Source organism: Balaenoptera acutorostrata, chromosome 4, assembly GCF_949987535.1.
Source record: "Balaenoptera acutorostrata chromosome 4, mBalAcu1.1, whole genome shotgun sequence".
Taxonomy (NCBI): Eukaryota; Metazoa; Chordata; class Mammalia; order Artiodactyla; family Balaenopteridae; genus Balaenoptera; species Balaenoptera acutorostrata.
Window position 1 is genome coordinate 63,717,928 of NC_080067.1, and position 14,276 is coordinate 63,732,203.

Here is a 14,276-nt window from a genome sequence, read left to right on the forward strand (position 1 = left end):
AAAACATTTTTATGGGTCCTTAAGAGTATCTTGGGCCCTCTGAACTATGTCCACTGTGCTGGTGCATAAGGTGACCCTGGGTTTGTGTCTTCTCCATAGTCAGTGTGGTGTCCCTGGGGCTGCTCTCTCTCTCACCTCTGGGTAGTCCATTTCGGCAGCAGCTGCTTCCATCACCTCCTCAGCACCTCCACAGCAGCTGTTCCTGCCCTAACAGGCCCCCTTACCACCAATGCTGCTCTTACTATTTTTGTTCGCATTCAGGGTGTCTCCCCTAACAGTACTCACCAATCATAATAGGTGCCCAATCAGTAGCTTTCATCTTGTAGTTCTTAAAACACCCTCAGAAAACCTGGAACATTTAGGCCTGAAGCAGAAAACATTGGTGTGTAAAACTGATGTGACTCTTAAAATGTGGTCTCTCCCTCAGAAAATAGGCCTAAGCACTTTAGTCTCTCCTGTCTCAGGGTGTGTTCTTGACCATCCAGGAGCACTCTTGAGGAAGTTGAGTCCACCTCTATCTCTACTTTTATTTTAAAAAAATCAGCCCTCAATGACCAGAGTCACCAACTGGTCCCAAAGCACTCCTTGTCATTTTTTCTAATTTCACAGTGGGTCACTTGAGGAACAGGATTGCCCATACCCCAAATTCCTGAGTTGTGCATGGAGATTAAGCTCCGCCCAGGGACCTTGTTATAATCCTTTATTTTGTAAAATGTTCTGTGACTGTCTCATCAATGAAACTACCTTGTGCGAGCAAAGATTGTGCTCGATTCTTTTGAACTACTTCGCATTCTTTGGTATAGTGATAGACACTCAAGTTCACTCAGTAACAAGTAAATACAAGTAACTACTAAATACTTTTTTCACGTGAAGGTACTGAAATCACGTAATATGGCCAACTCTGACAGAAGGTGATTTTGAATTACATAAAAAGTCTTAGACATTTAAAGAAATGAAATAGTTTCAAAATAAAAATAAAATCGAAATAAAATTTCATTAAAATTTATAAAATGTTACCAAGTAAAGATGCTTAAAATTGGCTTTGAAGGACAGATAAGACTTCTTTTTAATTAACAAGATCCATTTGTCCACAATTTACCATTTGTTTGTTCTCTGGAGAAGGTTAAACATTCCCCATCTCACTCCCACCTTGTCCCCCAGGCATATTTACTCTGTTTGCTTAGCAAGCTTTCCTGACAAAGGGTCAAAGTCACATCACTCAGTGTTCACTCATCTATAACCAGTTCTCAATTAGTGAAGTTTTACTATCAGGCTTACTCTGATTAATGTGGCTTTAAATTACTTGGGACCTATTTTGCCTTAATATTGAGTTTCTCTATTATGCACCTGGAAACAACTTTTGCTACCTAAAATGGTCTGGTTTAAAAAAATTGTTTTCTTTTGACCTTGTTTGGCTTATGCTGAGGATGACATAAATAATACATATTCAATAATTAAGAAGTAACATTTAATTTCTGATATGATATGTTTTCCTTTCTTGTATGATAAATCCCAAATTTGTTATTTATATTTATATAAATATATTTATGTTTGAGAGGCCTTTGATGATTGTGTGAAATATGTAACCAAAAAAATGCAATGGTAATTAGAGGGTTACTTTTGTTATTTCAATTCCTTGTTAAATACCTCAGATGATTTGCAAAACAGGCATTTGGGGGAGGGGGGTTATTTTTAAGCAAAAGGAAAAAGACTGAAAACACAAAGTTCTAAAGATTACTTTGTTATTTTTTTTTCTTTTCAAAAAATATCCTCCCAAATACAAATACTCCAGACTACTTGTATCTTACTTGCACAAATGGATACGTATCCAACACTCAAGAGAAAGTAAGGTGTTATGAGAATCATTCATCACCAGCATAAATAGTTGCTGAAATTCTGCTGAATCAGTGGTGTTTGGGGCATAGGGAGAGGTGAGACATGGCCTCTCTCTGGGAGGGGTTAGGAGAAGAGGTATTGAGGTCTGGTTTCTAAGTGCTTGAAATTAGCCAAGGTGGTATAGTACACAAGATAGTAAAATGTGGAAGGGATAGTGGTGTGGAAACTTGGGAGGAACCATGTACAAAAAATCAGTTTCTTTATCACTCCCGTCTTTTCCACATATTCTTGATTGGAAAGTTTTGCAAAGAAAATATAATAAATAAGAATCCCTGTAGATAAATATGTGGTTAAGACAATGAAAGTTCCCTTGAATTGATTTGATTACCTGTGAAACTCTTTTTCTTATCGGTGATTAGATGCATCCCCCAACGTCTTGCCGCTAGTAAGTAAAATCTATTTACCAAGTAAAAAAAACAAAGAAGAAAGAATTCCATCCCCCTACCAAATTGGAGGCCTTTCAACATTGACTATTGTTATCTTAGAGCAAAGAAATTGAATCCCACCTCTTTTAAAAAATAGATGTAAAGACCATGTGGTAAATATATTGTTACCAAATTTTTGAATTTGAGATAGCAAATTTATGCAGATGTCACAAGGTAGAATTACACTGTGTCCACTTTCTTTCTAGAGGAGGGCTAGTAACTAGTGAACTTGAATTCCCCTTTATGAATGTTTCAGGCAAACTCTATTCCTAATTTATGAATAAGCGCTGTGGACTTGGAGTCTGACTACTCAGTAGCCTTCTTTGTATCTTTCCTCATTTTCTGGCAGGTGCAAGTTTTTTACCAGCTTGTTCTCCAGTCACCAAATGCTCCAGTTTTGTTGATGTAACTTAGGAAAACTAAATTACAGAAACTAGGCTAAATTCACAAGCTACTAGCCAAAAAGGTCTCAGCTAAGGTACTCCACCTGCCTGACTTGCCTGAAACAGTTCTAAGAGAGAAGCTGAGGCTTTGGGCATTTCTATTCTAAAATTCTGGATCAGACTCTGGCATCTCTGCTTATCTTGATAGTCCTCTGGGGGGTCATCGGCAGTGTGTGAGTTGCCTCCTCCCTCATGCCTTCTGGTTCCTTAAAAGGATGAACAGGGGCTTCCCTGGTGGCGCAGTGGTTGGGAGTCTGCCTGCCAATGCAGGGGACACGGGTTCGAGCCCTGGTCTGGGAAGGTCCCACATACCGCGGAGCAACTAGGCCCGTGAGCCACAATTACTGAGCCTGCGCGTCTGTAGCCTGTGCTCCGCAACAAGAGAGGCCGTGAAAATGAGAGGCCCGTGCACCGCGATGAAGAGTGGCCCCCGCTTGCCGCAACTAGAGAAAGCCCTTGCACAGAAACGAAGACTCAACACAGCCATAAATAAATAAATAAATAAGTTAATTAAAAAAAAAAAAAAAAAAGGATGAACAGTCTTTCTCACTCTGGGGAGAGAAGTTAGGGAAAGTATGGAGAGACACCGGAGTGATGAGCCCCAGTCACTGTGTGGCCATGGGATTAACAGCTAATGGAGCCGGTGTAGCCTCCATGGTCAGCGGAAGGGAAAGAAGGATTGCACGGTGTGGCATGCTGGCACAAACACCACGACTGGAGTCAGAAGACCGGAGTTTCAAATCCCAGCTCTTTTATAAATTATTCTCTCTAAGGCTTCATTTTACCTTCTGAAAATAGGATAGAAATACTATATTTCTACTTCATACATTTATGAGAATTAAGTATGTATGAAAGCACTTCCACAATGCCTGGCACATGGTAGTGACTCAATAAATATTAATTGACTCTGAATGGTAACTGCTGAACTCATGGACTCTGTGGGCTAAGTGTCCTTATGAAGTAGGTAGCAAAAGATACAATATTATGTTTGTGAGATTCATCCATGGAGTAAGTAGCAATAGTTATTACATTCTATCCACTGTATAGTATTTCATCATCTGAATATACCACAATTTACCCATTAAACCGTTGATGGACATTTGGGTTGTTTCTAGCTTTTGGTTATTACAGAAACCACCGTAATGAACTTGAGTTTAGAAGCCATATGGAATGTAAGAGGAGCAATAGGTATGAAAGCAGTAAAGAGATTTCAATAACAGCAACAGAGGCAGAGAATAGTCACAGTATGGATAGGAGACCAGGTTTGGGATGACCTAAATCAAAACCATACAACCTAGCAATCCCACTACTGGGCCTATACCCTGAGAAAACCATAATTCAAAAACAGTCATGTACCACAATGTTCATTGCAGTTCTATTTACAATAGCAAGGACATGGAAGCAACCTAAGTGTCCATCGACAGATGAATGGATAAAGAAGATGTGGCACATATATACAATGGAATATTACTCAGCCATAAAAAGGAACGAAACTGAGTTATTTGTAGTGAGGTGGATGGACCTAGAGTCTGTCATACAGAGTGAAGTAAGTCAGAAAGAGAAAAACAAATACCGTATGCTAACACATATATATGGAATCTAAAAAAAATAATGGCTCTGAAAAACCTAGGGGCAGGATGGGAATAAAGACGCAGACATAGAGAATGGACTTGAGGACAAGGGGAGGGGGAAGGGTAAGCTGGGAGGAAGTGAGAGAGTTGCATGGACTTATATACACTACCAAATGTAAAATAGATAGCTATATAGATAGTGGGAAGCAGCTGCATAGCACAGGGAGATCAGCTCGGTGCTTTGTGACCACCTAGAGGGGTGGGATAGGGAGGGTGGGAGGGAGACACAAGACGGAGGAGATATGGGGATATATGTATATGTATAGCTGATTCACTTTGTTATAAAGCAGAAACTAACACACCATTGTAAAGCAATTATACACCAATAAAGATGTTAAAAAAAAAAAAAGACTTATAAGGCAGAGAAATCAAGGCTCCGAAGCAAGGCCAGGATGCTGAATCTAGCCACTAGGGATAATGAGAAACCAGTTTCTAATGAGCTGAGATTAGTAACTGTTATGGTCTGAATTGTCTCTTCAAAATTCATATATTGAAGGCCTAACACCCAGTAGCTCAGAATGTGACTGTATTTGGAGGTAGGGTCTTTATTAAGGTGGTAATTAAGTTAAAATGAAGTATTAGGGTGGGCCCTAATTCAATATGACTTCTTATAAGAAGAGGAAATTAGGACATAGAAGGAAGACTATGTGAAGGCATGAGGAGAAGACAGCCATCTATAAGCTAAGGAGAGAGGCTTCAGAAGAAGCCAATCCTTCTGACACCTTGATCTCAGAATTCTAGTCTCCAGAACTGTGAGCAAATAAATTTCTGTTGTTTAAGCCACCCAGCTTGTGGCACTGTGTTACGGACACCCTAGTAAACTAATACAATAATGAAAAAACTACCCATGATTACAAAGTAATCTTACTTTCATACTTCAATAAATTGTTTAGAAACATCCAAAGACAATTCAGTTACAGGTCTATTTTAAGCCTTCTCAGTTAATTCCTTTTGCGATTTCTAATCTGATCAAAAGGACTTTGTGGATATTGAAAACTATAAATTTTGAACCCAGGTGGCCAAAATTGGCCACTATGGTGATATCCCATCAGGGACTATGACCTACTTGTCAGGGAGTGTTACCTAAAAGAAATTCAAATGAAGATTGTGCGTGGAGTGGTCAGCCAGTGCCAATAGGAGCTGTGTGTTGGTTCCCAAACTTGAATAGAGATTTTAGCGACAACATGTAAAAGTGAGAACTCAATATACACTAATAATTTTAAAAACCAGCAAAATCCTATTAGCTGAGTAAATTATTTTCCATATGTATTTGGGTGTCTACAGTATCTGAAAGAACTATTTATTATTTTGAAAGAGTAATTTGATAAGGCTACACTATAATGAAATGTAAAAGCTAATGGACTTCCCCTAACAATAGAAAAACAAGGCAAATCTGGATCTGGCCCATTCAGGTAGCAGTTGCAAAACTCCAAGGTACCATGAGATTGCTGATGAATTCACAGACTGTGTTATGTGCTCTAGGGTTGACAATGGTAGGGCCCTAATATGGTAGGGCCATATTAGGAAATCTATTCAACCAAAGTTCTATAATCACAATAAAAAAGATGACCTTCAACTTTCAAAGTCTAAGAAAGGCTTCAACAATAGAAGACCTTAAGAGTGTTAAAACATTTCTAGCAGTTCTAGAAGTATATATTGCTACTAATGAGTTCACTGGTTTGTCTGATGAATTACAAATTGACACCACATTCATATCTTGTTCCTAAATTCTGAAGGATTAGAACAGTTTGGTGGACCGTTGAGTTCATGGAGGTGTTGAGTCATTTCTACACCCTACTTTAGGCAGATTGCCTATATCGCCTATACTGGAAATATGTCTTTAATCTATGTCCCAAGTCACTACAGGCAAAAGAGTGATTTGATAATATTAATTTTAAATTGCCTACGAAGTTTTTCTCAATCTCCTAAAGATGGATTCTCTGCTATCCCTTACATTTTCTTCCTCCTGAATGTCAGATATATATCAAAATAGATTAAGTTAACATTTAAAAGAGATTTGGCCTGAACTTACTTCAACCTACTAAATAAAACATTATGATCTATTAGTTTCAAAGATAAAAGCAACTACATGATAGTGATATTTCATTAGACAGATTGAAATTGATTCTAATTCTAGATAGATGTTATGTGTATAGAAAAAAATTAATTTCTTTAAAATCCTAGTTTTTCCCACATCAACATATACCAGAGTTTATTAAGCTTTTAAAAGGTTCCCAGAAAGTATAAAAGGTCTTAGATTCTCCACTTAAGCTATTCCTCTAAACAATAAATTGAAGAAAGCTCAAAATGGTTTAAATCTATCAAAATTTGTCTGAAAATTTACCATTACTCTTCCCTCCTCCACAGATTAACAATATCACACTATTTCCTTTTAGCCACTTATAATCTGTTCAGTTATAGTAAAAACAAAAACCTAATTAACCAGTATCCTCAATTAATTTTTCCTGAAAATGTCATGTTTAGAAGAAAAAATTAATTTACAAACAAACAACCTCATTTGAAGGATACTAAAGATTCCAAGTTATGCCCCACAGTCAGTATATATTCAGCCCATCTCTGACAATTACATCTGGGTACCACTCAGTAAGGAAAGATGCACTGAGAAATAGCCCTGAGGACAGTAATATCTCTATTCTTCAAAGAAAGAATTAGGTATAGTGTTATTGTACTTAGTAATACAGAAAGAAGCATTAATACATTTTAGAAAGATCTGCCACTAAAAAAGTTTTTTTTCCCCTTTTGGTCAATCTTGATGCAATGAAAAATTTCAATTAATAACAACACTCAAATAGCTCTGAGTGTTCTGGTTAATTGAAGCCTTGTAATATTTCACTAGACTCAAAAACACAAAGACTTCTTTTTAACTTCTTATACTTAAACACGCTTTTCCTCAAATGTCAACACCAAAGTAATAGAAGATCAGTTATTTTAAAGGCTTACTTCCTGTTTTTTTCCCTTAGTCCATCACAGATCACAGTTGCTTTTAGTTGTGACACATACATGTATGTCATATATGTTCTGTCATACCTAAATATATATATTATATATGTTATCTATTACTATATCTATATCTATATCATGGCTAACTTATGCAACTGAATAAAAATGTTAGATTCATTTTCTAGTCTTATTTCCATCTATAATAAACATTTGTTGCAAATGTCTTTTAAGAGATTTTAAATTTCAGTAAAAATATAACATACTTTGCTGCAGAACTTGTATATTAAAGTCATCAAAATTTAGAAATTCCAGAAATATTTTTTTCTGCTTGACCTTTCCAACAACTTAAAAAAATTTTTTTCAGTAGGCTTAGAGTTAAGCTGACATTTTCTTTGAAAAGTGAGAATGACGCTGTTTGCATTTTTACTCTCATTAAAAAAAAAAAAACGCTTATTTTCTTAGAGAAGATTTAATTGGAAATAGAAATGTGCTTCTTGACTTTGGATATTTTAATATCATAGTGGTTTCAGTTACGACAACAATAATACAAACTATGTCACAGTAAACAAAGAAAGTGATAGTTTTTGAAAGAATTTAACTTGGATCTCTCTATTATGGAACTTATTGTCTATTTAGGTCTCTTTTAACTAGTATTGTATAATTTTACTCATTTGTTTGTTTTAGTTTAAATTCTGTGAAGGTTTATAGTTTATTTAAAAATCATATCATACCATGTCAATATTTTTATCTTTTTCCCCTTCTCCAAAATGAACAATGAAATTAGGTACTTCATACACTGGGATCTTTTATGAATGTGGTTTCCCTCTATATGATATTTGTGACTGCAGAGGCAACAGCAAGAGTTGACAAAAATACACAGACTGGATCTTTCATTTGATTAGCCTGGGTTTCAGAAAGTTGATGTCTCAAGTGCAAACGTGGTTCAGAATGTCAATCTTCCTACAGGGCATCAAATTTCAACAGAGGACAGTCCAAATTGTAAGAGTTGCCTGGCATCATGAACGTTCTTGAGAGAAGGGGCTCTTTGTGACTCTGTCCCTCCTTGGGTCTGCAGGATCCTCTTCCTTCACTTCCTCTCCTGCAGCTCCCTTCTTACCAGCTCTTCTGCACCACTCCCCATGCCAGTGAAGGCTGTATGGATGCAAGTTTCTGCATCTCTGCAGAGACTGTTTTCTTCACTTGGAATTTCCATCTCTTCATCTCTACCTGTTGAATTCCATGTATTCTTCCAGATCCCGGTCAATGACGATTTTTTCTTTCATTGAAGTCTAGACTTTGATCTCCCTGAAGCTGGACACTGAGTCTCATATTCTGCATTGTGTTGCCACAAGCGCAGTGTCTTGTGGGTAGAGGGGTGCTAAATGAAGGTTCGTTGAGTGAATGAATGAATGAAGGCATGGGTAGATGGATAGATGATATATAGTCCTATCTGCCTAAGACTTCTTGAGGTTTCTCCTAAACCTGGGTTACAGAAGTATGACACTACCTCCTTCACATACCCCTCCACCACTAAGCAGAAACTGGAAATTTTGGCTTCTGGCTAAGAATTTAATGGCATCCTTACCCGTGATAATTAAAAACCCTTTGATCTCACTGTAGTAGCCAAGGCAAAGGCTATTATGAGTATATGGTTCATCCATGGGCTCTTTTCATATTTTCTGCAAATCCCTTTGTGGAGGTGGTGGAAATCACATTTACTTTGGATTAAAACATAGTAGGAATTTGAAATAGGGAGAAAGGAGAGAAAGAAGATTGTCTAAAAAAACTCTGCATAACTAAAAAAAAAATTTGGTGGCAATTTAGTTCTCTCTTCTACCTCCTTCCCCTTCAAGTTACATCCCCAAACTTCCAGTGATATCTGCTGGAGACCCAGATACCTTCTGTAGGATGCAACTTTTTTGCTTGTAATTGAGGAATAGATGTTCCACATGTTCCACACTCATACTGACAAGGTGTGGAAGAAGGAGAGAAAACAGAGAAGTGACTTGTACGCTTTGCTTTGTACCACATATGAAGAGCCCAGAACAGTGCCTGACACAGAGTAGGTTGAATGAATTTTTAAAAATCCCTCTGATAAAGCAGGAGCAGGAGCTCAGAGCCAGAACACTTAGTATCCCCCCAATTTGCAGAAATCTTGTGAAGTGGTGCTGGGATGGAGAGGCACTGAATTTCATAGTGCAGGAGTGCTTTGAGTCAATCTTATTTTGATCCTAAGATTCAGGGAGACCCAACTGGCATAGAGGTTATATAAAATTAAAGAGAAGAAACTATAACTTTAATCAAGGCTGCCTTAAGGAAGGACTAGTACATTCTTGTTCAGTGATATTGAAACCAACACAAATTAACTTAGTGCTGAGAGATATGCAGAGAAGTCCCCTAGTTTTTGAAGATTATTGGAAAAAGTTGAAAATTGCAATGATGTTTTTATGTGGAAATATAGTGATTATGTGTTCTGCCTCGAGGAGGGTAGAAAGCATTTTCTGACTTTCTGAGTTAAACAATTTCCTGAACAATATGAGAATGAAGGAGACACAGGGAGAGTGTTATAGAGTCACCTCTGGAGAAGATGGCTGTGTGCATTAGATGTGCTCTTCACTTTGATGCCTCCAAAAATAAAACAGTTCTTTACTTGATGTTTAACAATGAACACAGCAATTTCTACTTCTTGGGAAACTCTTCAGAACTATAAACTTATTTGAAGAGTGTCATGGTCCAAAGAAGAGATGAACATCAGAGCATCTAGCTAATTAAAATAACTATCAAAATGGTATTAAACGTGTTATAGTTTCCAGTTGAATTCTCACAAACACTTCTTTGAAGTGGATATGATTATACCCTCATTTTAGAGAAGAGGTACTTGAAGCTCAGAAAGAATAACTTGCCCAAAGACAGGTACCTAGTAATAGTAGTAGTAGTAATAATAGTAATCACTTTTTGAGCATCTAAAATGTACCAGGCACTGTGCTGAATACTTTACATATATTTCAACAGTACCTAGGTCACAACAACTCTTTGAGGTGTATACTTTTATTATACCCATTGTACAGATGAAGAAACTGAGACAAAGAGAGGTAAGCAGAAAGAGCTAGTCAGTGTCAGAGCTGGGACAGCAGCCCAGAGTCTGACCTCAGGGTCTGTATTTTTAACTACTATGATTTATTGTCTCTCATTAAAGCTGTGATTAGAAGTCAAGTCTGTCTAATACTGGGGCCACACTCTTAGCCGTGCCCCTCTACTACCACTAGGTTCCACTTAGTGGTACTTCAGAATTTCCTTTGCAGTTTATTTCCTCGTTGGGCAGAAGTAGCCATATGTGGACAATTTCCTGTTGTTAAACAGGCCACACAGCTGGTGGAAGGGTGAGTGCCAGGATTTGGGCACAGGCACATCCGACCCCCAAGCCCGTGCCCTTTCTTCCATACTGCGCTGGATGCCTTGACAGGAAAAGCCCTGAAGACACCACGGCACAGCAGCTTATGAGTGTTATTGAACGGATTCATTAGTAAAAGTTCCTTTCTACCTCCCTCTGGACCAAGAGGCAGAAAGCCTAGGTTTAAATCCCAGCACTCCCACTTATGAGGGTGTCACTTTGGGTAAAGTTGCCTTTCTGAGCTTCTCCGCTCTCATCTGTTAAAATGGGAATAATGATACCCACTTCACAGTGCTGTGCGAAAGAACTCAGCAAAGGGAGTGAACAGTGTGGGCGTTTGATAGACATTAGTTTCCTTTTTTTCTTTTTACTTCCTTGCTCTTTTGTCTCATCTCTCTCTTCTCTTGGGCAAAAGATATCACCATTTTTAAGTGATACAAGCACTATGCTACAATTGGCGTATATTTGTGTGTACTTCATGAGACATCCACAGATGGTAGAGAAGAAGAGGGGTCCTATGAAGTGAAAACATTTGAGAATTCTTTCAGTCTTCAAGTTCTACTGAATTCTCTTAACATACCATGTATTTCAGGCCAGCTCAAGCCCAGCCGTGGGTTTGGAAGCACATTCCACAGATACCAGGACTTGATCAAGTACCATCTCATTCTATGTTCTTGTGACTTCACATCCATCTATCCTGGATTGTCTTTTATGTACACCACAGTTACTAGCACAGAGGGAAAGGCAAGGTCAGGGAAGTAACAAGACACTCTGTCAAACTCTTTATGTTGAAGGTCAAATAGAATTCTTAAAACAGCCCAGAAAAGTAGGTCCTAATGCTTCCTTTAATAATGCTGAAGGTTAAAGTGGCAAGGTGGGATTTAATCTGGGTTTGTTTAACAATGAAGCTGAAGAACTTCCACTATTACAGCAAGCCGCCTCCCTCTAGATACATGATAAGCATGAGCTAAACGGATATAGTTTTTAGCTCATGAAAACCGTTCCCAGCCAGAACTACTCCTTGATAAGGGAGAGGTCTATTTTGGTGAGTGATTACAGGGATCCTTCACAGGCACTCTTGAGTCAACACTTGATGGAACTCAGGCTCTATGCTGCTTACATGTATAAATTACATGGTCAGCATTTAGGAGAATGTTTACTTCCTTTTGAGTAGTTTGTCTGCAAATAAGATAGGCTGCTACTGGGTGAGTAGTTTATGGTTGGGACATACGTGCATCGTATTTCTGTGATGAATGGGAAGATAAGCTTAGCAAGGGCTTTCACTCAACTACCTTTGAAATGAAAAAAGAAAAAAAAATGAAACAGCAAATAACTTCCTTAAAATAGTTAAGTGTAACTTCCTTAAAATATTTAAATGTTAGAATTGTTTGTCTTTCTTAGCTCTAGAGAGAGACCTGACAAGATGTCCATCAGAAAAAAGAATAAGGAACTACCCTTGTAGGTTCCCTGCTCCCAAATATATTCTCTGGAGCCAAAATATACTAAATAGGAAAGAGGGAGCACCAAGCTTCTGATCTAGGAAGAACCTCTATAATGGCTGTCTGTCATCTCTCTACTCCTAATCAGAACCAGTTCTCTCTCCTTCAGATGGCTCTTCTTTCTTAATCCTTTTCTTTTTAGAGGGAAACTCACTTACGCTTCCCCTTTCCTGTTTCAACTTCCTTTTGACTTAGGTTGGGTCCTTAATAAAATGAAATTTGTGTTTAAACATCCATTCCCTTATCTTTAACAGAGAACCTGAAACATCCATTTTTCTAAAGCAAAGCTTAGGTCACAAGCGTTTAGACAAAACATATCATGGTTTTATGAGGGAAAAGAGAAAGGCATTAATGGAGAACCTGTTATGGGACTGGTATACATTACATGTTTGATCTAATTTAATCCTCACAAAAATCTTTCAAAATGAAGGTATTATTCTGCCCAAGTTTAATAAAAAGGAGACAGACTTGAAAGGGTTAAGTAATTTGCCCAAGATCATTGCGAGGCTATGTATCTATTTTCTAGAATGCCTTCATAAATTTTTCATGTCTTCACAAACGTAAGTTCCACGAGTACATTTTTGTTCACATTTCATGGTGAGCAAAACCACATCAGTTTTGTTCACCATGAAATCTCCATCACCTCAGAGAGTTCTTCACACTTAGTAGACGCTCAGAAAGTATTTTGGAATAAACTTATTTGCACCTTTCTATATAAACAGATATAAGTTAGCTTTCAAAATTAATAAAATTGAGAGAGAAAACACACAATATATGTACATAGACTCAGTGTTGCATAATATAGAGTCAAAAGTAAGTCTGGTACATAAATGAATACCATGAGCTTCATTTTCCTAAGACACTTATTGCTAACTAGGAACACTGAATCCTAACCAGGTGCATAATTTCTAGTTTCTTTAAGACAGGAAACAAACCAGTTGCCCTGGACACGTACAGCTCTTCTAAAAAGAGATCTCTTCCCTCCTAGGGAATTCTACCCTAGGAGAGGGTACTAGATAATATAACAAGTAATGTCTTAGAAATATCTTTAAGGGAGGCATGATAATGAATGCCTTCTATTAGGTTGTTTCTCACTGTGTCTGTCCACATTGGCCAGTAGCATAACACTAGAGCATAATCCAGCAAATGCCATCATGTCAATTGGATACGAGCTTAAGCAACTAGCAGAATGAAGACCTCTACTTATGATCTCAGTCTGCACTGGTGTTACTCAACTCTCTGATGCTGGCAACTCATATTTGAACTAAATTACAAATGTGTTCTGCTCAATTATTTGCTAAGAGTCCATCTAAAGTTTTTCCTGTCTATGCCCTCAATCTTTATGACTATTTTTCCAGTACTTCGAATCCCATGAAGTATCATCACAAGCACAATGGGAGTGAAGAGAGACATATGTGATCCAAGACTCTGAGAGGGATGACTCAGTCAGCATTCTCACCCTTGGTACACAAGGGTAGGAACAGCTACTGTGTCATCTGGAGCATGGCAATGAGCATAGTCACTGGTTCTTCCTGATATAGCTTGCAACCATCTGGGCCTCTAACATCCATTCACGTTTAGGCACATCCCCTACTACTCCAACTCCTACATCTTTTGGCAGGAAATACCCACACAGCTGGACTGGATTCATAGGATGTTTTTATTTTTTGCCTCATTAAACTGTAACTTTCCTCAATCAACGTGTGTTTTCTTTATATTCTAGCCCAGAAATCATTTATCAGGAAGAAGCCATCTCAGAGAAGTGCTTCAGGAAAAGGTTTTGCAATGGGCAACAAAAGCATGTTGCTTCTGATTATGGAGCGTTCACACAATTCTTTCTCCTCTACTCCTTGCAATATACACATATTTACTGTATATTCTGTAAAAAGTTCTCTCTGGAGCTGGCTAGGCAAGTTTGTAAATGCTGTGACTATGATTTGTTGCCTGTAAGATTATGGATTAGAGAGCAGTAAGTCAGCCAGTCAACAAATATTGCCAGGCACTGTACCAGGCTGAGGAAACAGTGGTAA

At 37.9% G+C, this 14,276-nt stretch overlaps 1 protein-coding gene across 10 annotated transcripts in view; it reads right to left on the minus strand.

The window, feature by feature from the left end:
- Nucleotides 1–14,276, minus strand: part of PEX5L (peroxisomal biogenesis factor 5 like) — a 278,603-nt gene that overhangs the window by 146,234 nt on the left and 118,093 nt on the right. The window contains exon 1 of one of the 10 annotated variants that reach the window (XM_007195377.2): nt 286–365. The exons of the other annotated variants lie outside the window; for them this stretch is intronic. The gene's annotated coding sequence lies outside the window, so the exon portion shown is untranslated. Of the gene's footprint in view, nt 1–285; nt 366–14,276 lie in introns of those variants that run through there. 10 annotated transcript variants of the gene reach the window in all.